A 25,910-nucleotide genomic window follows, 5' to 3' on the forward strand; every position below is an offset into this window, starting at 1 on the left:
GCAAAGAAAATAAGAAAGAAAAGATGTATTGGCAATGATATGAAGTTGGAATCCCTGTGCACTGTTGATAGGAATGTAAAATTATAAAGTCACTGTGGAAAATCATATGGTGGTTCCTCAAAAAATTAAAAATGGAAATGATCCAGCAATTCTATTTTTGGTTACCTACCCAGAAGAACTGAAAGCAGGGTCTTAAAGAGATATTGGTAGTCATGTTTATAACAGCATTATTCATAATAGCAAAAACGTGGAAGCAACCCAAGTGTCTATTGACAGATGAATAGATAAGCAAATGTGGTATATACATACAATGAATATTATTTAGCTTTAGAAAGAAAGGATATTCTGAAATAAGCTACAGCATAGATGAAACTTGAGGACATTATGGTTGGTAAATAAGCCAGTCACATAAAGATAAACACTGCATAATTCTACTTATATAAAGTACCTGAAGTAGACTGAATTATAGAAACCAAAAATAACATGGTGGTTGGTTGCCAGGGGCTAGGAAGAGGAATGAGGAGTTAATTTAGTGAGTATAGTGTTTCAGTTTTTCAAGATAAAAATAGTTCTATAGATAGGTTGGATGGTGGTGATGTTGGTTATATAACATTATGAATGTATTTAATACCATTGAATGTACAGTTACAAATGATTAAGATGATAAATTTTATGTTAAATGTATTTTACCAAAATAAAAAGAAATGAAAAAAAAAGTAAGGTTTTCTTAAGGTTTCTTTTTCAAATTGAACAATATCCTCAAAGGGACTACGAAGGCCCTTTTTCCCTGATCTCAGATGATCAGAAGCAATCTTTAGCCATAAGGCCATTTGGAGGGTTTACCAACAGCAGCTAGGGACCAGAGGTTAATGGGAACACATGTTCCTCCCAGCTGGCATATCAAAATTAGTATAACAAAAATAAACCAACAAAACTATCTTTTCATTATCTACTTTCTTTTCACGCATTTCCTCTGGAGCAATATGCAAATTTACTTTCCTGCTAAAATCTCCTGCCCCTCTCCTCTGTTAAAAACTTATCCCCATAAGCCTGCCTCACCTTTAATATATTCCTTATTCTTCAATACTCTTTTTTTCTTCCAAAATCTCCAAAGAATTTTTTTAAAATGTAGAATTATATTTCAATAATCAACCACTCTAAATTTTGGAATTATCAAGTATTGTTATTTAGGCAAACCTGAGGAGACAGCTGTCTCAGTCTTAATGTACTTCACAGAGATACCCATTAAACATTGCTTATTAGTTCCTGCATTTAAAATAAAGAATGCTGTTGAAAGGTCATGGGGTTATAGATTTATTCATGAGATCTAGACAGAAGAGATGACCTTTCATATTTAGATTTAATCCAATGAACTACATCTCTTCCATTATTTTAAATGACTATTGTCAGAGCCCTGGGTCATCAATAAAAATGCAAATTGTTATTAGTATATCACTTACAAATGCAAACAAAGATATATCTTGTAAATACAACTATTATAACCATGGATAAAAGATTAAGTTTGTAAAGCTCAAGTGATCACATATACAAATATTCTTAACATATTAGTAATTTTATATTACTAATATTGGAAATTGGATTTTGTATGACTTAATATTAGTTAGGGTTTTATTCTATAGTAGTTCTATGATTAGATTCCTAGGTTCAGTTCCCAGCTCTGCCACTTACATTTGTATGACCCCCACCAGTTAAGCCTTGGTGTCCTAATCTGTAAAATGTGTATTACACTTGTATTATCTCATGGGGTTTCTGTGAAAATAAAATGAAACATGATTTAAGAACTTAGGATAGTGTCTCATTTATTGTGAGTGCTCAGTAAGTGCTGGCTGCTATTATCTTTAATGAACAAAAGAGACGTTGTAAATCTGTAATTTTTCTTATTGAACATAAAAAATATGGTATATTTCCTATAAAAATTACGATATAGCTCCTACAAAAATGTGCAACTATGGAGTTATAAAAGACAGGAAATATTTCTACATTACTCTTATTTGCCTGGTGCATGGATGAAAATGAATAGAGGTTGGCCTTAAGCAAAACTGTGAGGTCTCATACTTCCAGTTCTTTCTACAAATCTTGCTTTATGGCTTACCTATACAGTTTTAGTCTCTGACTTATTATTTTTTCTTCTCACTAGTCTTAAAACAACATGTATACCTGTTTTTCCTTCTTCAAGTCTATTTCTTAATATATACATATATATTCTATATATACTAAGTACTTAACTTTATTCTATCAAGATCTTCACACTGATCTTCACACTATCTTCTTATTTAGTTCCCTCTGACTGTCTGTCCCTCCTCTCCATTCTCTAAATCTGCCTCAAGAAGTTTTACTTTTTTATTTTACTTTTTTAAAGATTCTACTTATTTATTTGACAGAGAGAGAGAGAGAGAGAGAAAGAGAGCATAAGCAGGCAGAGGGACAGGGAGAAGCAGGCTTCTAGCTGAGCAGAGAGCCCCGTGCAGGGCTCAATCCCAAGACCCTGGGATCATGACCTGAGCCAAAGGCAGACACTCAAGCAACTGAGCCACCCAGCCACCCTGTGCCTCAGGAAGTTTTAAACTGTGAACTCCGTCTACATCCTCACAGAAGTTCAATGATCTGACTGCATAGGAAGCTGTTTTCCAACATTAAGGACTTGTGTCTGCTTTTCTTTCATTGTTATTCTTTCGTTTTATTTTTTCTTTTCCTTTCTTTCTTTCTGTTTTTCTTCTTTTACTTTTTCTCCATACAGTCTATGTACAAGCAATCTGCTTAATAATTTCCTATTAGAAATCTCTGAACCCTTCTAGTCTTTGCTAGAGCTGTCAGCTATCATTATTAAAATATTCTCATAAGATATATGGTCAATAAGCAATTATGTCATTGTGTTCTTACTGCAGGTGATATTAGAAAGTCCAAAGTGTAGAGCCTTTTTGGGGAGTGAAGACTGCCACATTTGTGAATGGATAAGGCCAGTCCCATTGAAAAGTTCATGAATACAGGGAGTCCTAAGGACTGAAAATGGGTGGTCATCTAAAGTGGTCAGAAAGAACAGACACTAAGTTAGTACATACTATTTGAAATCAAGCAGTTGAATTCTAGAATGAGAAACAGGGAAGAGACTATGCCAACATCATCTAAAGTTACAATGAAAGAAAAAAGAATATCGAAGTAAGGAATGAGGACAATTGAATAATATATAAGTTGGCTTGGTTAAAAGCATAAGTTTAAGACCCTGCAAAGCATTGTATTAGTAAAATAATTATCATGACATTGACATAGCGTGATAATGCAATTTTGTAAAGCAAATTATTATATTATATGCTAAGGTTACAAATATGACAGGATTCTTATCCTTAGTATGCTTATTGTCTAATAGAATGAATCAGCAAGTCTGTAAAATTTTATTTAATTTTGGAAAATTGTACCTTCAAGTTAATGACACTGAATAGGAATTAAGCTGGATAAGTCAAAGATGATTTGTTATTTTGATGACCTATAATACATTGGTGATATTATGAGAAAGAGTAAAACAATGCCACATGAATTCAAAATTTTAATAAAATAAAAACAGAGGGACACCTGGGTGGCTCAGTCAGTTGAGTGGCTGCCTTCGGCTCAGGTCATGATCCCAAGACCCTGGAATCGAGTCCTGCGTTGGGCTCCTTGTTCAGGAAGCCTGCTTCTCCCTCTGCCTGCCACTCCCCCTGCTTGTGCTCTCTCTCTGTGTCTCTCTCTCTAATAAATAAATAAAATCTTTAAAAAACAAAAAAACAGATATATTACACAAATATATAAGTATGTATTAATCTGAAATACATAATGCAAAAGATATTCTAAGTATAGAAGCATTTGAAGGTATCAGAAAGAGCATGACCACTGTGATAGATTAAATTTTTGATTTCTACCATTTCTTACACATTAGTCAGATGCAACAAGCTGAAAAAAATTTGTCATGAATATGACAAATGCTTAATATTAACTCATTTTAAAAGCTTAAAAAACATTGCAAAGTTTATACTAATTTATCAGTGGAAAAAGTTGCAGGGATATTCAAAAGACAATTCACTGGGTAGGGAATGAAATGGCTGCTAAACATTTAAAATTTTAATCACATAATTCAGGAAATGTTAATTTAAAGAATAATGATATGTTATTTCTCTCATTGATTTACCAAAACTTAAAAAAAAAAAAGGTGTTAGTCACTGTTCAGGACATAAAAAAGAATCAATAGAAAAGGAAAAATTAAAGATAATAGGAGAAAAGTAAATGATGGCAAACCCTTTTTAAGAAAATAAAAAAGGATTTGAAATAGAGCTTAGTTAAAGATATTTTCTTAAAGAGCTTTCTTTTCCTCAGATCTCATGTAAGGATGAAAAGCTCTATATGTCAAGGCAGTGATCCATCGAAATGAGGGGGTCAAATGAGGGAGCCTAAGACAAGTGCTGCAATTAATAAAAGGAGGCTGCCAAAGAGGAGCAAGAGGAAAGTTCTTTTTGGTTTTTGTTTGTAAATTTATGGTGAGTCAAGTTCACTAGTGTGTAGCATCTTCTTCAACTCATCTACAGCAGATGCTCTGTCATATCTACTTATAGACTGGATGCTTAGGTGATTAGAGCTTAGTAGCATGTCAGGGAAGGTCATCAATAAAAAAACGTATCTCAGAGGCCTTGGATGAAGAGTCCACTGAAATGAGAGGAGTGCTAATATTTGAAGAAAAGGTGTTGAGCCCATAATGGTTCTGGGTGAAATGAAAATGAAATGATTTCTAAGGAGACTAGTATAAGTTGGGAAATGCACAATTGGGAATTCTGCGGGCTGAGGTGATATCATGGTACCTTTAAATCACATCATTATGAGCTGGAGTAGTTCTTTTAATGCCTTCATTTTTACAGATGAACTAACTAAAATTTGAACTGTTTTTTTGACTATATTTCTTTTAGGTCTGTGGGAGGCTAAAGTTTAAATATGCTTATATTTTGTACAGGTACTTATATAAATCCAAAGGTCTATGCTTATTACAAATATAGAGCAATGCTGGGGAGGTGCTCAAGTTCAAAAACTTAACTAGTTAAAAGGCCTTTTCTCAAATCACTTGCCATGTTTTCCACCCTCACAGATTCACCTTTTAGTCTAGCTTTAACACTCTAAAGAATATCAACCCACTAGTTAATGGATCCTAAATTTGCCCTTGATGCTTAATAGTTATGTGACCTTAGGAAAATCATTTCATGCCTCTGCACCTCAAATTTTTGGCCTGCAAAAATGAATATTATAAGTGTAATTTGGATAACATATATGAAAGTACCTGATAAAGAGTAGAAGCTTGGTAAATAGTAGTGTCCTTTCTTCTCCCTCTCACCAGACTTCACTGCTTAAAATCTCCTAGATTTTCTCCTCCGATCACTCTTTTTTTTAAGATTTTTAAGATTTTTTTTAAGATTTTTTTTGTTTTTAATTTATTTATTTGACAGAGAGAGAGCACAAATAGGCAGAGAGGCAGGCAGAGGGAGAAGGAGAAGCAGGCTCCCCAATGAGCAGAGAGCCCGATGTGGGGCTTGATCCCAGGACCCCCAGGACCACAACCCGAGCCACTGAAGGCAAACACTTAAACAACTGAGCCACCCAGGTGCTCCCCCCCCATCACTCTTTTTCACCTCTTCCCCCAGGCCCACATACAGTGTCCTCTCAAATCAAAAACCTCCTTTCCTGGAAGGACTCTTCTTTTCCTACAAGTTCTCCTTGGATCCCTCCCCAACAAAAACATTTTCCCCTTACCCTTATTTCCTCACCACCCTTCACCCCTTAGAATACAATTTCTTTTGAAAGAAAATGTCAAACTCCTAAAAATTACCTTATTTCCGCTCAGTTCTAAGAGACTGCCAGTCAGTCTAGCACTCACCATGTGAGACCTCCTTCCAGAGATGCTTCATCAGGGTAGTGCCTGTGGCTCCTTATGGTTTGCTTTGGCTCCCAGGTGCATAGAATTAGGGGTTAACTGAGGCTGAGAGGCACAGAGTAGTCAATAATTTTGCATGAAGTCCTTTTGGTTTGTTGCTGTAAAATGGAGAAAAGCACCAATAAATAGTTTGAATGAATATGGATTACAATAGAACAAAGTACATCCATAGAATAAAATTGAACGTTTAATTAACTTAGTGTGCTTTCAAGAATTTTAACTATTTATTTGTAAGGAAACAGCAATTTCTCCGTAAAATGAAGAGATTGAAACTCATACACATTCTATACCAGTGCTAATAGAAATGCAATGTTAACTTATATGCAATTTTAAATTTTCTAGTAGCTATACTTAAAAATTGTTTTAAATAAAATTTTTTTTAAAGATTTTATTTATTTATTTGAGAGAAAGAATGAGAGAGAGAGAGCACGAGAGGGAAGAGGGACAGAGGGAGAAGCAGACTCCCCGCTGAGCAGGGACCCCGACGTGGGACTTGATCCCGGGACTCCAGGATCATGACCTGAGCTGAAGGCAGTCGCTTAACCAACTGAGCCACCCAGGCGCCCCTAAATAAAATTATTTTAATAACATATTTTATTTAATACATTATATCCAAAATAGCATCTCAATCAGTAAAAAATTATGAGATGTTACACTACTTTTTTTGTACCAAGTCTTCCAAAGTCAGGAGTGATGATAGAGGCTGAAAAATTAGCCTCCTACTTATATTAGCCTCCTACTCCCAAAGATATCCACACCCTAATCCCCGGAACCTATGAACAGTGGTTACCTCACATAGCAAAAAGGACTTCATAGATGTGATTAAAGAACTTGAGATGGAGAGATTATCCTGGATTATCTGAACAGGCTTTAAATGTAATCACATGTTAGCCTATGAGGGAAGCAGAGGGAAATTTCACCATAGAGGAAGAAAGGTAGACAATATGAAGCAGTGATGGGAGTAATGTGGCCATAAGCCAAGGAATGTTGGCAGCCCCTAAAAGCTGAAAAAGGCAAAAAACAAATTCTCCTCGAGTCTTCAGAAGGGAATGTGTCCATGCACACACCTTGCTACAGGTCCAGTGATACTTATTGTGGACTTCTGGCATCCAGAACTGTGAGAAAATACACTTCTGTTGTTTTAAACCACCAAGTTGGTGGTAATTTGTTACAGCAGCTACAAGAAACCAATACCCAAGTCATTTAGCATAAAGTAATAACATTACATTCTCTCCTTTGTTGTCAATGTCCAAAGACCTCTCAGAAACTGCTCAACAAGTATCAGTGCTGAAAATGTCTTACCTAATCTTTCATCTCACATGGTTTCAACTGCTACCCATATGCTGAAAACTTCCAAATTTGTGTTTCTGTCTTACAACATGCTCTTGTACTCCAAAGCAATATTCACAAGTATTTCCTTGTCATTGCCAACTGTACCATCGTCACCAACAGCTAACCATGCCCAAGTTGAACTCATGATCGTAACTTAAAACTATCTCTTCCTTCCCTAGATGAGTTAATGAACCAGTGACCCATATCTAGGGGAATATATTTTATGCTGAATATTTATAACTAATTTTTCACTGATTGCTGGAATTTTCAACTTACAATAAACTCTTTTAGCAGCAAAGAACCAAAAAAATTAAAATCTAAGAAATGGGTATTTAGTATATAATCTATTACTAAAGGTTGCTATGAGTTGCACAGAATATTTGTAACTTTCATCATCTACTGTATGTGGAGCTATGATGTCACATGCCACAGGAAAACCAAATCTTCAGGGTGAAACAATAGCATTTACTTTAAAATTTTAAAAAGAAAATCATGCCAGTAGATCTCAATTTAATTAATATAGAAAGTGTGTGTATATATATATATATATATATATATATATATATATATTACTCTGTGAAATATGGCTTTTCATTTAGATTAAATGACTATTCTAAATTAATTTCACTTTTCCAATCTCCAGTTTTCTTATGCATATACAAAAAGTACAGCAACAACTGTTCATGGTTTGGCTCTATTTTCCAAAGAACTTTGCAAAGGGTTAAATGATACATGGTTTAAGTTGCCTCAAGTTATTTCAAATATAAAGTCAATTTAATTCCAATAATAGTTATATTTTCATCTAATCAATGGTCTCTGAAGTTTTTGGAAGTTAATTATTTTATGGTGAAACATCTGAGATTACTGTGATTATAATTCTAAAATAGTTAAACTTCAACCTTGAAGACTAAAGTGATAAGCTTTTACAAAGATAAAAATATAAATATTTGTAGATCATGAAGTCATAGTAAAGGCAATATTCTTTTTGAATTAAAAATGTACAGAGAGTGAATATATTTGGAATTTGTTTTATACACCAAAATTTAATAATTATCTCCGAACAATTTTAGTATATTGCCAGTCTAATATGCCAAGCCATAAACTATAGATTCTGTACATACACAAAGCCACTTACACAGAGGCTTTGACACTTTCTCTTTTTTCCCCACCATCAATAAATTTATATAAATGTTTTAGCCTTTAAAGCAACCTTGTAAATCAATTTAAGTGTTCTACAATGGCATTGAAGTATGTTGTAAAAGAGTTTTCTAAATTTTAGTTAACTTTCACTCTTTTGTTGGAAATCTTTTTAAAATGTCAAGCTTAACACTTTCAAAAAATTGAAACAAAACTTGGAAATAGAAGGAATAAAATTTTTTTCCTACAGAAACAAAATAATCTAGAAAATCAGATGAGAGTTCAAACAGGATACATAATTTATTTCTGAAAATCTACACTTGAGCTACACAATAACTTGTGTTCTGAGAAAAACTTTTAAAGGTTCTTTTTTTTAACTGAATAAATTAATATTCTGTTATAGGGTAGAATGAAATTGAGACAACCTCTGTTTATTGCAGCATCTAAGTTTGATGAGATATTGAAAAGAATCATAGAGACATCTTATTTGATGAATTTTATTATATTGAAAACATTACTTTGAATAAAAGAAAAAAAAGTGCTGGTAAAAATACTTGAGCTAAAATTTTTATGTATTTTAATAAAAAACATAGAATGAAGATCTTTTATTTAGCAGAATTAACTCTGTATTTACATGTACTTTAGGAAAAATACAGAAGACTTTTCTCAAATAAAAATATTTCTGGCCTACAGAGCTGTAACAATAGAAGCAGTCAACTACTTCAAATTTATTAACCATAAAATACAACTTTGGAAAAACACTGCAAGCAATTTTATTTAAAAAATCATCTGGACACATTAAAAAATACGTTCTATAGTGACATAATTTGAGAGACAGATACTGCTTAAGAAACTGATTAAAGTATATAAATGTAAACCAAAGACAGTAATTCTACTTATTTTTCAATGTTTTGCTTTGCTTTGATATACACAAGTACACATTTTTACTTGTAGAAATAATTTTATTTTTAAAAAAGTTTTGAATAAAAGTACATATTCACTAATATAAAAGCAACAAATTTATTAAGATATAAATGTTAACATTATAAAAGTTTGATTATTTTAGAACTCTTTCACTTTCATAAGTTTTCTGATTTGGATAAAAAAATTACAGTTTTCTTATTCAAAACTGAAATCATAGAGCCATCTGGCAGATCTTCCCTCTGTCTCAGGGTCCTGACCTCACATACAATAGATTACTGTATCCTTACCAATTTTTTCACATTTCCTTCCTTCCTTCCTTCCTTCCTTCCTTCCTTCCTTCCTTCCTTCCTTCCTTCCTTCCTTCCTTCCTTCCTTTTCACCCAAACAATGTTTTTTTTATTTTTATTCAGCTATAAGCAAATAGCAGAAGTAACATAACATTCCACTGTTATGTTGGAAAAAGAAAACTCCAGAACCGTTTTCTTACACAGACGAAGAGTAACCAGTTTAACAGGAGCAGCTGGGATTTTTGAGAGCCTCTCACCCAATCCTGAACCTCAGGGAGATAGCCTGGCCTTAACTCCCTATTGCTTTTTCCAGTACTGCTCTCTAAAGGAGCCAGAGTGGGACACTGGCCCCAGTAACAAGTCCAAGATGTACTACACTGGGGTCTAGGGGGCAAGCCAGCTTCTGGCTGTCTTGGTGAGAGACGTGGCTGTGAAAACACGCCCCCGAAATGCCATCTTGCACAATTCTGGACTCTGGCTCACAAAAGCAGAGGCAATGAATCTCTCTCTTTTTTAAACCTCTCTTAAAGATTCATTGATGTTCTGCTCTATTACCATAGACCTGATTTTTTGCCTGCATTTTTTCTTCTTTAAATTCTGGGTTGCTATTCTTTTCACAATTTGATGACCCCATCCTAGCACCAAAATATCCCCCAAAATGGAGTTCAAATTTGATCAAAACATAAAGTGGGGTGTGACCCTCTAAAATTATAAAGGATAGGCAGAAGGAAAAGTCACCCTAAACCACTACCTGATTGCTCAGGCCTCACCTGTGAGAATGAGAACCGGGAAGCGGAGAAATCGACATGCATCACTGAACTAGAGACCACAGCTGGAGATCTCCAGGATGATTTCTGTCTCCTAGCATTCTCCTACTTCCCAGACAGCTGCTCATAGAGTTTGAGCACATAGTCATCCCATTCAGCCTGGTAACACGTGCTGGCCACTGGCAGCCCAAGCTCATGCTTTCTGTGGAAGGATGCCACTTTGAATTTGCCACAGTGGTCTCCAGATCAGTTGCTGGGAATGGGCTTGTCACACTTCAGGGACCTATTCTGCTCTTAAACCAGCCGGATGTAGCAGTGAAGGCCTATCCCCATGGGAGGCCCAGAGCTGCCCTAATGGGAGAGGACTGGGCCACTGTTGATGTCATTGCCCTTCATGTTCACCACCAGAAAAGGGTGCCAGTCCCTGCATTTGGGGTCCTTCCTGCTGGGCGCTTCCGGATCTGTCATGACCAAGTGTAGAATTTACCCAGATCAAGGACATGCCATGCAACACTGGTGGGCCAGTTCTTAACCTAGGTGGGGTCAGCAATTTGCCCAGCTCGTCTACCTCCACCCTGGTGTATCTGACCAGCAGCAGATGCTGGGACTGCTCATCCATTTCCTGCAGGCTCAAGGGCAGGGATCATTTGCAGAAGTCTACGGACATCAGGAGCAAGTTGGACAGACAGCTGGGAAGGGTCCCGGGAGGCAAGGCACCGGCCTGCAGCACTGACTCCAAGCAGTCCGCAAACTGTTTCACCACATTTTCTTATTTTCACTTCATTGGCTTAATTTAGGTCCTCATTATGTCTTACAAATCTATGTGGTAACCTCTTACTTCATGTCTTTGCCTCTACACACTTTCAATTCATTACACTTACTGCTCTTACAGGAATTTTCAAAACCGATAATCGTATTTTGTTATTCAAATGCTATATTGGCAGCAGGGGTACAATATTAGCCATAGTCTAAACTCCAAATCCCAAATTCCTTCAGTGAAATTACAAAGTATTCTATGATTTAGTTTCTGCCTTTGTCTTTTTTTTTTAAGGTTTTATTTATTTATTTGACAGAGAGAGACACAGCGAGAGAGGGAACACAAGCAGGGGGAGTGGGAGAGGGAGAAGCAGGCTTCCCGCAGAGCAGGGAGCCCAATGCGGGACTCGATCCCAGGACCCCGGGATCATGACCTGAGCCGAAGGCAGACGCTTAACGACTGAGCCACCCAGGTGCCCATCTACTTCTGTTTTTATCATATATCTGGCCCCACTTCAACTCAACTCATGCTACTCTTCTCTGCCACTGCACATGATTTTTCTCTCTCCCGAAGTAAACAATTCAGTCTTAAGCACTTAAAAATCGCTGGTAGGCTTCGAAACCGAGTTCAAGTGGTTTTTCCTTGTTCTATGTGGCAAATTTGAAATTACAGTTTTCTTTGTCCAACACGATATATGCTGAGTGTATGTGTGTGTGCGTGCGTGTGTGTAGCACTACTTATCATACTAGATTTTAATCATTATTTTTAAGCTAGCCAAGCGGTGACATTTAGTTTTGTATTTACAATGCCAATTAAAAATAGATACTCAGATATCTTTGTTTCCTCAGTGGATGGATGGATAAATGAATGATTACACTATTGATAGTCTATTCAAGCTCGGTTATTTATATTTTAGCATGTTATGTGTTCTTATGGTTATACAAAAACACACAAAACCAATGCAAAACTCAGAAAAGATACAATACAAAAACTAAACTGATAAAGAATGATAAAGGATTCAGACAGATTTATTTGCCCAAATGTGTGTGCTTTTTTCTTTGTTCTGCTTCTTAGATATGGAGGTTTGCCCTCAACAGTGCTGATTATTCAATCTGTCAAGAACACTTGAATTTGCGTATTTGATTAAAGAATTTCTGGATTATTTAATTAATCTAACTTTCCATTAGTTATCATTGTCCAGCATACATGACATAAAGGGCATAAAGTTTTGCATATCAAAACTAATTTTTATGTTATAATTGATTTTGTGTCACTCTTTTATAAGAACCCTAGCAAATGTAATTTCTTTGTCAGTTTCTATAACCAATATAACCACATCACTTAGAACATCATGTGGGAGGTTAAATTTGCACATAAATGTAGCATCAATTTGTTTGTGATTGCCCAAAGCCTTTTCTGTGATTTTAACTTGGACACAAAACAGCTGAGAAGCACCTAGTAATTTCTTTTACCTGACTTAAACATTTGCATTTTCCAATTTATACTTTGTGTCTTCTTTTATTTGTCCAATACAGCAATTTAGAAATTTTGACAGGTACAAGTATAGAAAAGATAAAAATAGTCAAAATTATGTTTGTTATTTGATTGTATATTAATTCTAAATTTTGCCTTTTACCCCATAAATAGTGGATTCAGATTTGTAACTGTTTGTGTATGTGGAAGTTCTGAAATCTTTCATGGACTCCATTAAATTTGATAATAACCATGATGTAAGTAGGTAATGATGAAAATGACAATGATGTTCATAGTAATAATTCTTTGCATTTCTTTACAAACAGCACTATTGCATGGTTAGGTATTATTACACCCATGTCATTAACCGAAGAAGTACATTTAGGAGAAGTGACGTGACCAAATACACCCTCCCTGGAAGAGGCAGGACACACACACAGGTCAAATTTAATGTTCTTTCCACTACATATGGGTGATTAATGAGACTATTTGATTACATTTGAACCTTACAGAAATGAAATTAATTCCTTAATAAGACTTTTTGAGGACATACATTTATAATTTTGAAGTAGTCTTTAGTATCAATTTCTTCCTTAAATGATGAAATAGAAAAATTCCAGCATTTTGAAAATAGCAGATATTCCCACTTTAAAATAATGTTATCATTAAGCATTATCCATTAGGAGGACAATAATGTGGATCCAGAGAAAGAAGCTCTTTATACATATCGTTAACTCTCCTAAATATAAGAACACATGTTGCATTTCAAGGCACTTAGGTAATTTTCGTCAATTTGGGATTTTAAGAATTATGAAAGGTAGGTTCTTTCCAAACAGCATGAGATCAATACCATAAGACCAGTATGCAGATGAGGGAGCAGAGATCCAGGAATCATGAACATAGAGAGAAAGTTATTTAAAAATAATTATCTTATTAGTTGTCTTACAGAATAAAAATTTAAAATTGAAATATTCTGCAGCAAACTAAGATCAGGCCAATCTGTTTGTACCAGAAAGAAAGAAATATATTAGTGCAGAATATGAGTAGCATTCTGAATATTAAGAATATATAGCAAAAATAATCTCTGAATTGATATTGTTCCATTTCTATTTCTAAGTGAGTTATAATATAATTTGTTAAAAGATTTTTTTTTTCCTTCCCAAGTACTTTCTTTGAGAAATTCTATTTTGTGATTGGGTATAATCCCCAACGAGCTACTACTGACATCAAAACTGAGAGATACTCTGCCTAAATCATGGGCTCCATTTCACTCCATAAATAGCTGGTAGTTTTTCAGTAGAGAAACCAGTAATGATCATACAATTAAATAATAGCTGTCTACCTGCCAAGGTACTGTGATATTTTGGCATCCTTGGCATACATTCTTAATTTGGCCAAACACTATTTCAGTTGCTGCCATGTCATCCCCAGAGGTATTCTTTGGCTTCTAAATTGATCTGACATCTGCAGTGTTTCCAGGAATGAGGTTTAAAAATATAACAGTGATTCTGTGGATAGGTATATAGAGGCTTGGGAACTCAAATACACATTTTCTTTTTTCATTTGGGAGTTATAATATATCCCCTATCTATGACAAACTTTCATATTTGCTCTTCATAAACTTTAAAGCAAAGTATAAGTATATGATGAAAGTTCAAAGCACTACAGCCATGTTGGTAAAACTTTATGTAGCTAAAAACAGGATTTTTTAAAGAGCAGCTGTTAAAAACTATCCCTCTACATTGTGGTTAATTATAAATTTCACAGACTTACTCCTCTCAGTTTAATCTCCCTAATCTCTCTCGATTTAACTTCAAACGTCTGGTTTTACATCACTTTCCTTAACTATAACCAGGATATTCATGTTTATGTTATCCCATCTTTTATAGGTTTTATAAAGAATAAGTTTGATAATTACACTTTTTAGAAATCTGACTACATTCTGTTCAAAATTTCCCAGTATTATTCTTCTAAATCTGAAACTATTTTAAAGTATCCACTTTTCCTTTTTAATTTTTGCTATTGTTATTTTATGGATTTCTAAGATCTTAACTGCTATTTACCAAATTTTCTCTTTAGCATATTTTTGTCTCTTCTCTCAGTGTAGCCATTTTTAATTCCTACAAAATTCTCAAAAACAAATATATCTTTCCTTCTCATTGAGCCTTTATTTTAAACAACTTAAAAAAAAAGATGTTACCTTAATTATCTTCCAAGTGGGACACTGTGTTTAGATCAGCAATTCCAAAAGTCAATATGTCAAAAAGGGGGGGAATACTTTCTAGGGCCAATTAACTTTAGGATTCATTTGATCAAATATGGTTAAATAAGATGCCTTACTATAAAATTTTATAGAATAATAGACCAAAAAGTTTTATAAATCTCTAATGGAATCTTCCAAACTAATTTGTCCAAAGAATCTTTTGTGTCCAAGAATCCTACAGATCAGTATTTACCCAAACCAGTTTTTACTCAAACCAGTGGGTTAAATGTCAAGCACTTCAGTATCATATTGCACATAAACTATCTTTGTTTTTTTTTTGTCTTTTTCTCTCTCATGTATCCCTACCCCCCCAGGATACATACCTAGTATGTTCCAATTATTCTTCTAGGGGTAAGAGATAGAGTGACAAAAGTATAGAAGGGTCACAGTTCCAAACAGAGGAGAAAAATTTAATATATAAGTAAGATAAATTCAGGTGATGATGACTGCTATGCACAAAATAAAATAGTGGATGAAACAGAGGAACTGAGGTAGTTCTTTAGATTGATTTTCAGAAGGTCTCTCTGAGAAGATGACATTTGGGTTGAGACCTGAATGAAAACAGCAAGCCCAGCATGAAAGTCAGAGGGCAGAGAGCTCCAAGCAAAGGGAAAAGCAGATGCAAAGCTTCCAGTGGAAATAAGTTGGTGTTTTCCTGGAACTTAAGAGTATCCTAGTGTGGTTAGAGCAAAGTCAATGAGAAGGAACGAGAGATAGCAATAAGACTGGAGAGAGAGAGAGAGGCAGTGACCATTTCATGTAGAGACTTGTATGGAGCTTGGATTTTATTCTAAGTGAGATGAGAATCCATTGGAGGATTTTGAGCAGAAGGGTGCCATGAATTTTAAAAGATCACACTGTCTGTTGTGTGGAGAATGGCTAATTAGGGAGCAAAAGTAGAACCATCAAACTATTAAAGAGACTATTGCATTAGCCCAGATGAGCAAAGATTTCTTGGAATAGGGTAGTAGCAATGCAAATGAGATGTATTTTGGAAAGAAACAACAGGATTTTCTGATGAGTATGGTATGGGAGCTGAGAGAGAGACAATTAATGATAATTCCTAGGTTAGTTTAATCAACAGAGTGGGTGTGATGCTATTTATTAATATGAAAAAGACTGGAGGAGGAGGATGGGAGAACAACAGGAAGATGAGAGGAAATTATGTTCTGAGACCCAAGTGGAGGAATCAAATAAACACTCATATATATAGATTTGAAGACAGGAAGAGAGATAAAGACTGGGAAGTGTTTGCTATAGATGACTATAGAAGTTATGGGACTGGATAGATCACCTAGAAGGATAAAGTTGACAGGAAAGAAGGGATGACTTAGGACCAAACCCTGGGAGATACATATATTTTGACATTTTTTAGTTTATAAATTATGTCTTTTAGTTACCTTATGTCTTGAGAAGTGGGAATATTCAGGAAACTTTGGTATCCTCTGAGAATTTACAGATCACTGTTCCGGGAGAAACCAAAGAACAAAATTAAAAGATCAGGCCAAAATCAGATTTTACAATCATGTTCTCCGTCAAAGGGGATAACTCTGTGAAGGCAAAGATCTGAAGTCATAGGATTCAGAAGAAGTACAGCTGGCATATTTTCTACTCCTTTATCATTTTCTATAAAGAATTACCATTTATATTAAAGCATAACACTTGATATTCTGAGAACAAAACTGAAAAATCATTATACTGATCCAGGCAAGGAAATTCAGCAAAGTTATCCAGATTGTGCACTAAGCAAAACTTTATGCTAAGAGATCTATTAGAATAAATGCTTCATTGCCTCAGGTATTTAGGGACTTCTTTTAAAATGCTGCTACTATTGTAAAGTATATAATAATCAATACATTCCAATCTGAAAATTTGTTTCAGCAGTTAAAATAATTTAATAGAAACCCAGTAAATCCACAATAATGAAATTTACCAGCATAAAAATATCCATCTATATATCTATGTATTTTTGTCTATCACCTAGTGCACTGATATATTACTCACAATCGATCACATTATCCTCCAAATTTGATCTTTAAACAGCTTACACATCTTCAAAATGTTTTCTTTTTCATTTCTGAAGAAAACATTCTACTAGTATTATTACATTGTTCCCACGACAACTGAAAAACAAGCATAATTAAGTGATTCTATTTAAATATCTGCCTAAATTAGGATAGCTCTTGGGGAAACTGAAGATTTTGTTATAATAAAAAAAGATCATAAATATTTAGTGAGTCATTAAGAAATTAATTACTAGACACATAACAGTACTCATTATGGTGCTATATGTGTATCATACTAATATGCTTTTACTTGGAAATAACTAGTGGGTTGTGTTTTCAGCAGTTCCCAATTTATAAAATATGTGTAATCACATTCTGGCTTTGCACACTATAGATGATGATAGACTGTACAGCCATAGCTCTGGGGAGTTGCAAATGAAGAATGGATTTCTGGAACAAAGGAGTGTTTACAAATTGTAGCAGACTCTTATTTACAGCCTAAATCTGCTTTAGATTAGATAACTTCAGTTATGATCATTCTTTTGAACAATGCCTTAACATAGTGGTGGTGAAAAGTAGGGTAGTAGAGGAAAAAGTAATAAAATGGAGACTGAAAGGATCTGAATCATTGTAGCAGCCTGATGGAAGGGGGATCCAGTATCATCAATAACTGATCACACCTGGTCTGAAAGCATAGCTCATTTGATAATCAGGTGCTGAGATAAAAAGATTTTTCTGTGCAGAGAGTTATAAAGAAAAACTAAAAAAAAATAAAACAAAACAAACACTTTTGTTTAATTTTATCAACATTTTCAAAGAACACACCACTGAATCATCTCCACCATTTCACTCTTAATCACTTTTTTCCTCTTTAAAGAAATGCATTATACCATTATCATCTAGAAAGGAAACATAAATTTAATCCTTGTGCTTATGTTTTTTAATCCTATCTACATTTACTTTAGTGTTTATAAATCGAACCAGATTAACACATTTTGAAGATTTTATTAGGCATAGCACCATCTAAGGTTATTTGGCATTGTGAGAAATAATAAACAATGGTCCTGTCCTCAAGCGGCTTGAAACTGGTTTGGAAAAAAAATTAAAATTATGTGGAAATGTAATTCCAAGAGAATAAGAATCATATTGCAGTTTAAATAAATATTTTTAAAGATAAATAATCATTAATATAACATGAAAGGCATAGAAAGGCTCAGAGTGGTGTCAGCAAGATAGTGGAATAGGAGGTTTTAACCCTCAACTCCCAAAAGAAACACTGATTTGAATAGCTACCCACAAATAAAAATAAATTTATGGGAGTCCAGGAGTCCAGTTGAGAGATCCAAGCACTTCACTAGAGCAAGAATAGATACAGGTAGAAGAATAGATACAGGTAGAAGATAAGAAAAAAATGTTTCATTTTTTAAAATTTTTTATTGTTATGTTAATCACCATACATTACATCATTAGTTTTTGATGTAGTGTTCCATGATTCACTGTTTGTGCATAACACCCAGTGCTCCACGCAGAATGTGCCCTCTTTAATACCCATCACCAGGCTAACCCATCCCCCCACCCCCCCTCCCCAAAATGTTTCATTTTATCTGTTTCACAGCTCAGGGGCAAGAGAGACCCGCCTGACCAGTGATTTCTCCCACAGGGGAAAGTGAATGCTAAGTGAGTCCCTGGCTTCCCCAGTCTTGTGGGGCACAGAGCAGAGGCACAATTCTACTATATAGCATAGTGCCTACCACCAATAATATTGTAGTTAATACTTAAAAGAGGGTAGAAGCTATACTGTGTTCTTATCACACATGCAGACACCAATCCTGTCTTTTCTCATCCAGCACATGGAAGAAAACAGAATGTCGCCATTATCTGGGGTAGTTTGCAACAGTGGGGGAAGGAGAGAGCACTTCCAAATTCATTTTATAAGACCAATATTATCTTGATACCAAAGCCAGTCAAGGGAAAGAAAGAAAAGAAGAGAAAAGAGGGCGCCTGGGTGGCTCAGATGGTTAAGCGTCTGCCTTCGGCTCAGGTCATGATCCCAGGGTACTGGGATCGAGTCCTGCATCGGGCTCCCTGCTCCTTGGGAGCCTGCTTCTCCCTCTGCGCCTCTCTCTCTCTCTCTCTCTCTCTCTCTCTCTGTGTCTCTAATGAATAAATAAATAAAAAAAAAACTAAAAAAAAAATAATAACAAAGCCAGTCAAGAGAAAGAAAGAAAAGAAGATAAAAGAAAAAATAAATTACAAGATAATATTACCGGTAGATATCCAAAAATCCTCAACAAAATGCTGGCAAGTTGAAATCATCAGCACATTAACAAGATTATAAACATTGATCTAGTGGGATTTATCCCTGAGATGCAAGGATGATTCATGTGTAAATCAATAAATGTGGCACACTGCATTAACAAAATGAAGGATAAAAATCATATGGTCATCTCAAAAGATGCAGAACATATGACAAAACTCAACATTTGTTCTTGATAAAAACTCTCAGAAAGTTTGGTATAGAAAGGATATAACTCAACATAGTGAAAGCCATATACTAAAAGTCCACAGCTAACATCATATTCAACAGGGAAAAGCAGATGCTTTTCCTCTAAGATCATGAACAAAATAAGGATACCCACTCTTGCCACTCCTATTCAGCATAGTACTCAAAGTCCTAAGCAAAGCAATTAGACAAGAAAAAGAAATAAAACTTATCCAAATTGGAAATTGAGATGCAAAATTATCAGTTTGCAGATGACATGGTTTTATATATATAGAAAACCTTAAAGACTCCTCTAGAAAACTGTTAGAACTGATAAGTTCCATAAATTTGTAGGATACAAAATCAACATACAATAATCAGTCACATTTCTTTGCACTGACAACAAATGTTCAAAAAACAAATTAAGAAACCAACCCCATTTATAATAGCATCAAAAAGAATGAAATATTTAATAATAAACTTAACTGAATAAGTGAGATATCTGTACATTGAAAACTATAAACCATTTACGAAAGAATTTGAAGAAGACACAAATAAATGGAAAGGCATCTCATATTCATACTGAAAAAATTAATATTGCTACGATGTCCATACTACTGAAAGTGATCTACAGATTTTTCAATCCCTATCAAAATTCTAATGGCATTTTTCACAGAAATAGAAAAACAATCTTAAAATTCATATAGAACCACAAAAGACCCTGAATAGCCAAAGCAATCTTGAGAAAGAACACAGTTTAAACACATCACATTTCTTGATTTCAAATTATATTACAAAGCTATAGTAATCCAAACAATATTGCACTGGCATAAAAACAGACATATAGACCTATGGAACAAAATAGACACTTCAGAAAAAAACCACAAATAGATAGCCAATTGATTTTTCACAAGAGCTCCATGAATACAAAATGGGAAAGTATAGTCTCCTCAATAAATGGTATTGGGAAACGACAACAACATGCAAAAGAATGAAAGTGGACCTATATCTACCGTACACAAAAAACAACTCCAATGGATTAAAGACTTAAATGTAAGACCTGAAACAGTAAAACTTTTAGAAGAAATCAGAGAAACAGCTCCTGGACATTGGTCTTGGCAATATTTTTTTTTTGGATATAACACTAAATCACGTCAACAAAAGCAAAAATAAAGTGTGATTACATGAAACTAAAAAAATTTCTGCACAGCAAAGGAAACTATCAACAAAATAAAAGGCAACCTACATAACAGGAAAACATATTTGCAAACCATATTATCTTATAATAGGTTAATATCTAAAATATATAAGAAAATCATACATCTCTGGAAAAAAAAACCCAAATAATCAGTTGAAAAATGGGTAAAGAATCTGAATAAACATGTCACCAAAAAGGACTGATTTTGAAGAGCACTACCATATTCATTGCAGCATTAGTGACAAGAGCCAAGATAAGGAAACAACTTAAGCCACAATATGGAAACAACTTAACTGTCTATGGATGAAATGAAAAAGAAAATGTAATATTTAATGCATCTTTTAATTGATATATATATTTATATGGATTTAAATTTATATATTTATATGGATATATATCTATATGGATATATATTTATATGGAATATCATCCAATCTTATAAAAGGAAATCTGCCATTTGCAACAATGGAGATGGACCTGGAGGACATCATAATAAGTGAAATAAGCCACAAAGAAAAAGACAAGTACTATCTGATATCACTTATATATGAAGTCTAAAGTAGTCAAACTCAAACTGAGAGTAGAAAGCGATTACTAGGGGCCATGGGAGGAGAAAATGAGATGACTGTCAGAGGGCACAGTGTTTTCAGTTAGTCAAGATGAATAAATTTTGGAGATCTACTATATAGTATAATGCCTAAAACTGACAAAACTGTATTTTTTATTGAAGAGAGGGTAGAAGTTAGGTTGTATTCTTACCACACACATACATACACATGCATGCACAAATAATAAAAGTAATAAAAGAGATAGGAGGAAAGTTTGGGAGGGTGGATATGTCCATGGCCTTGATGTTGGTGATAGTTTCAGGGATGTACATTTATGCCTAAACACATCAAGTTATATACATTAAATATGAGCATCTTCCCACATGTCAATTATAACTTAATAAGATTGTAAAAAAATGGAAGGCAAAAATCTTGACATATTTCACTCATTTAGAAATGTTTGGGTAGAAAATGGTTACATGAAAGAACTCTGTTCAGTTCCAGATCTATCAAAAGTTCTAAGACTTTTCTTGTCCATATTTCTGGCTTTCTTTCCTTCTGAGGCATCACAATGGAATAGATGAAGAAAAAGGAAATCTTACCAAGGGAAAGGTTTCAACAAATCCATCTATAATTCAATTGACAGAAACATCAAATACATTAAATTCAATATGTATGCATTTGGTGTTCAATATGTGCAAGGCACAATGCTAGATATATTTTCCTATTAATAAGGTTCTAAATACATTTTCTTATTTTATTAACTCATAGGATCAACCAAATATAGACTGTTGGAACTGTGAAAAATAGTAGGCTGCCCAACTGACTTAATCCAGAAAGGTCATCTATTTGTTATTCTCTATGAAAATGTTCAGACTATTTTGCATACCAAACAGCTCTGAATTGGAAAGACTTTTAATTCCACAGAAACAGGGTTAAAATGTGAACGTATTACAAATTGAAGCTCACCATCATTTTCTATGAAGGTATATAGTCAGAGTATCTATAGTTTGCAAATTAAGCACTGCTCTGAAGGCTTAAGACTTTTTTATTAAAAGAAAAACAATAAAAGTATGAGAATATTTAAATTTATGTAAAGAGAACCCTAATCTCACTCTCTTAACTCTTTTTACACGTTTGCATACAAAAACATAAATGAGCTTCATCTTAGGAGTTGAAATAATAGTGTATATGCTATTAAGAATATTTCTATTTGCCTTGAATATCTGCCCACAATCTGCTCTGTCCAAAACGGTAGCAGCCTGCCACATGGTGGCTATTGAGATTGGAAAAGTGTTTAGTCCAAATTGAAATACGTTTTAATGTAAAGTTTGCAACAGATTTCAAAGACTCAGCAGCAAACAAAGAATGGGAAAACTCATTGATATTTTATATATATATATAATTTTTATATTAATTACAGGTTGAAATAATATTCTGAATATTTTGGTTAAGTAAAATATATTACTAAAATTAATTTTACCTTTCTTTTTACTTTTATAAGGTGGCTACTAGAAAAATTAAAAGTACATTTGTAATTCACATAATATTTTATTTAAACAGCCCTGGACTATATAATATTTGTGTTTTGCTTTTAATGCTCAAGTAGTGTTCCTATATATTAAGTCATGGCAGTATTATGCATTTAATCATTCTAAAATTCTGGCTGCTTCTATCAAGTTTTTCCAAATTTGGTAATGCCACAATAAATAGCTTAGTGTTTATAGCCTATAATTTCTTTTAAATTATTTAATGAGAATAAAGTAGTAGAAATATATCTAGCTAAATGCCATTGTTATAGGTCTTATTATGTGTAAGTATAATGAACTTTATGAAAGGGTTATATACATTTGTAGTATTAATGGTAATAAATTAGTACACCAGGTTTACTAAAACTATTCTAGAATTAGTTGTTATATGTTTAAAAATTGCTACTTTAATAAATATAAAATACACTCTCAAGGTTACTTGAATTTATATTTTTAGTTTTTACAGTAAATGAATATTATATATTTATATTTATTAATTAATGCATTTTCTGCAAACTGTTCTTATTCTTTGCCTATTTATTTGAAATTTTATATAAATCTGACTTTTATAAATCTGAAGGAAATGTTTCCATTTAAGCAGAAGTGGCAAAGATATGGATAAGATTTGACAATTATTGAATACCTACTCTATTCCAACTACTGTTTAGTAATTTTACATATTTACTTTGCATTTAATCTTCATGCTTATCTCAGACATAGATATTTAATCCCATTCAAGTAACTGAAATAAAGAAGTTTCATAAGTTTACTGAGAATCACAAATCTATTACAAGAAAAGTCCTAAGCAGATCATCTTCAAAGCCTGTATTCTTTCTACCATAAAACTGTATCCCTGTATGATAAATAATTGCTTTTGAACATTTGATGTAACTATTTTCTACTTTTTTCCTGCCATTTTGCTATTTAAAAATAAATAATAGCCCTCTTTTATACTTGTGGTAATATTTTTGAGTAACTTTCTAATGTGGTAAAAGGTTTGGGGGAAAATTATTGAAAAAGCAGCAAATAGAGATAAAAAAACTAGATCTTTAAATAGACTATGAGAAAAAATGAGTTACGATTAAATTTGGACAAAATTCTATTATGTAAGCATTTTTAGAAAGACTACATTTCATTCAATTAGCAAATATTTACAGAATATATAAATAATCCAGGTGCTGGAGAGTTGAGGCAGAGTGCCTCCTTACCTGAGTGACTTATTCAAGTGACAAAGAACTATATAATAAGAGCAAAACACATGCTACCTAAATGTCACAGGATGATTCTCTCTCTGTCACACACACACACACACACACACACACACACACACACACACACACACGATACATAATCTCTATAGATGAGGAGAAATTTATTTAGGAACCAAGGTAGAAAAGGATAGTCCAGGTAGAGGAACTACATGAACAAATAGATAAAGGACTAGACATATTTGAAAAATGCTGAAAATCTCAGTTTTATTGATGCTTAGGTTCCTGGGTTAGATGGGAAGGGATGTGTTAGACAGATCTTAATTACCATTTATTGAACAGCCCCTGTGATCATGTTTTTCATATATTTTCTCTAATTCTCACATTTTTTATGATTCCATTTAAAGATGGAGATTCAGTGCTTCAAAGAAATATGTCTTAAGTTCACACACAACTAGTTAATAGTGCGTGAGGTGCTAACTCAAATCTGTCTACATAGTGTTCCACTTTTTAAATATGACTCTAGTTTATGAGAGGGACTTTTAGATATGTGATGTATTTGGGGGCATATTACATTTAAATTAAGATTAATATTTTAAGAAGACATACTAAATTAATGATGCTGTTTGTGGCCTGAAGATTTGGGTGGTACAGGGCCATTTAGAAGGTGACTGTGGGAAATCTGACAAGAATCAATGAGGATCCCAACCAAGGCAATGAATGTAAGAATGGAAAGGAGGGGAGGTTTCAAATCTACATAGAGTTGAAATAAATAATACTCAGAGACTACCTAAAAGAATCTTTTTTTTAATTTAAAGACAACTAATTAACATAGAGTGTATTATTAGTTTCAGAGGTAGATGTCAGTGATTCATCAGTCTTATATAATACCCAGTGCTCACTACATCATGTGCCCTCCTTAATGTCCATCACCCATCCCCCCATCTCCTCCCTCTGCCCCTTACCACCCCCCCAAAACATAATAATAAATAAACAAGTAAATAAAAGTTAAATGCCACAGAGAAATTAAGCAGACTAATGATAATAAAGCTACGGAATTTAACAATTAAATTTTTTTTTTAAGATTTTATTTATTTATTTGACAGAGAGAGACACAGTGAGAGAGGGAACACAAGCAGGAGGAGTGGGAGAGGGAGAAGCGAAGCAGGCTTCCCGCGGAGCAGGGAGCCCGATGCGGGGCTCGATCCCAAGACCCTGGGATCATGACCTGAGCCGAAGGCAGACGCTTAACGACTGAGCCACCCAGGCGCCCCATAACTTTGAATATCTTAAGGAAAGTTTATTATGTCAAATGTCTGTGTGGATAAAATTCATATTTAAGTTATTTCTACTTAAAATAATAATAAAAGTAATAACATTACTTGCATGGTATTTTACAATTTACAAATATAGCTATTGATATGCTCTTGTTTGAAGAATAATCATTCTCTTCTTGGGAAAATTTCAGGCAGATTGGAGGGCTGTGAGAGAAAAATCTAAGCCTCAAACCAGGTTCTCTAACTCCAGACCTGACACTAAGATTCATCGTAGAGTGCCTCTTTTATTTAACTGAACCCCCAGTTATTTTGGACAATGAGTGAGATGCTGATGTTCAGCAGAATAAACTCAGGATTTGACATCTGGGCTTGAATAAATCCTGGACCTGCCACACACAAGCTGTGTGAGCCTCATTGCCTCATTTGAACCAGAGGATAATAATACCCTTCCTTGAGTATGGCTGTGAAAATTAAACTTGAACATGTGATAAGGAGCTGTCACTAAATAAATGTTTTCCTCTTTAAGTTATGTAAAATAAATGTTATATTCATTTTTATTTTAAAATATGACAAGTTATTAGTAACATCTTAAATTAGTTAACCAAATGAAATAAATATTGCTAAAACACTGAGATTTTTTAAAATCAAAGGAATGTTCACAATCAGAAAAATATCTTATTGTCTGGTCTCTGTAATTGCCCAATAGGAAATCATGTACAGGAATGGGTATTTCACATTTTAAATCTCATTTTTAAAA

The 25,910-nt window shown here is 33.9% G+C and overlaps 1 long non-coding RNA gene and 1 pseudogene across 3 annotated transcripts in view; both read right to left on the reverse strand.

Annotated features, from left to right (window-relative positions):
• Positions 1-3,441: 3,441 nt before the first annotated feature.
• Positions 3,442-25,910, reverse strand: part of LOC141370263 (uncharacterized) — a 146,876-nt gene continuing 124,407 nt past the window's right edge. For all 3 annotated transcript variants that reach the window (XR_012374184.1, XR_012374172.1, XR_012374174.1), the window contains exons 2-4: positions 16,306-16,368; positions 5,909-6,063; positions 3,442-3,762 (exon numbers count right to left, since the gene is read on the reverse strand). This is a non-coding gene — a long non-coding RNA (uncharacterized lncRNA). The remainder of the gene's footprint in view (positions 3,763-5,908; positions 6,064-16,305; positions 16,369-25,910) is intronic.
• Positions 10,487-11,079, reverse strand: LOC112822235 (phosphatidylethanolamine-binding protein 1 pseudogene; annotated as a pseudogene).

This window comes from Callorhinus ursinus, unplaced genomic scaffold (assembly GCF_003265705.2).
Source record: "Callorhinus ursinus isolate GAN/ISIS: 27379988/994484 unplaced genomic scaffold, GSC_fseal_2.0 scaffold1, whole genome shotgun sequence".
Classification (NCBI taxonomy): domain Eukaryota; kingdom Metazoa; phylum Chordata; class Mammalia; order Carnivora; family Otariidae; genus Callorhinus; species Callorhinus ursinus.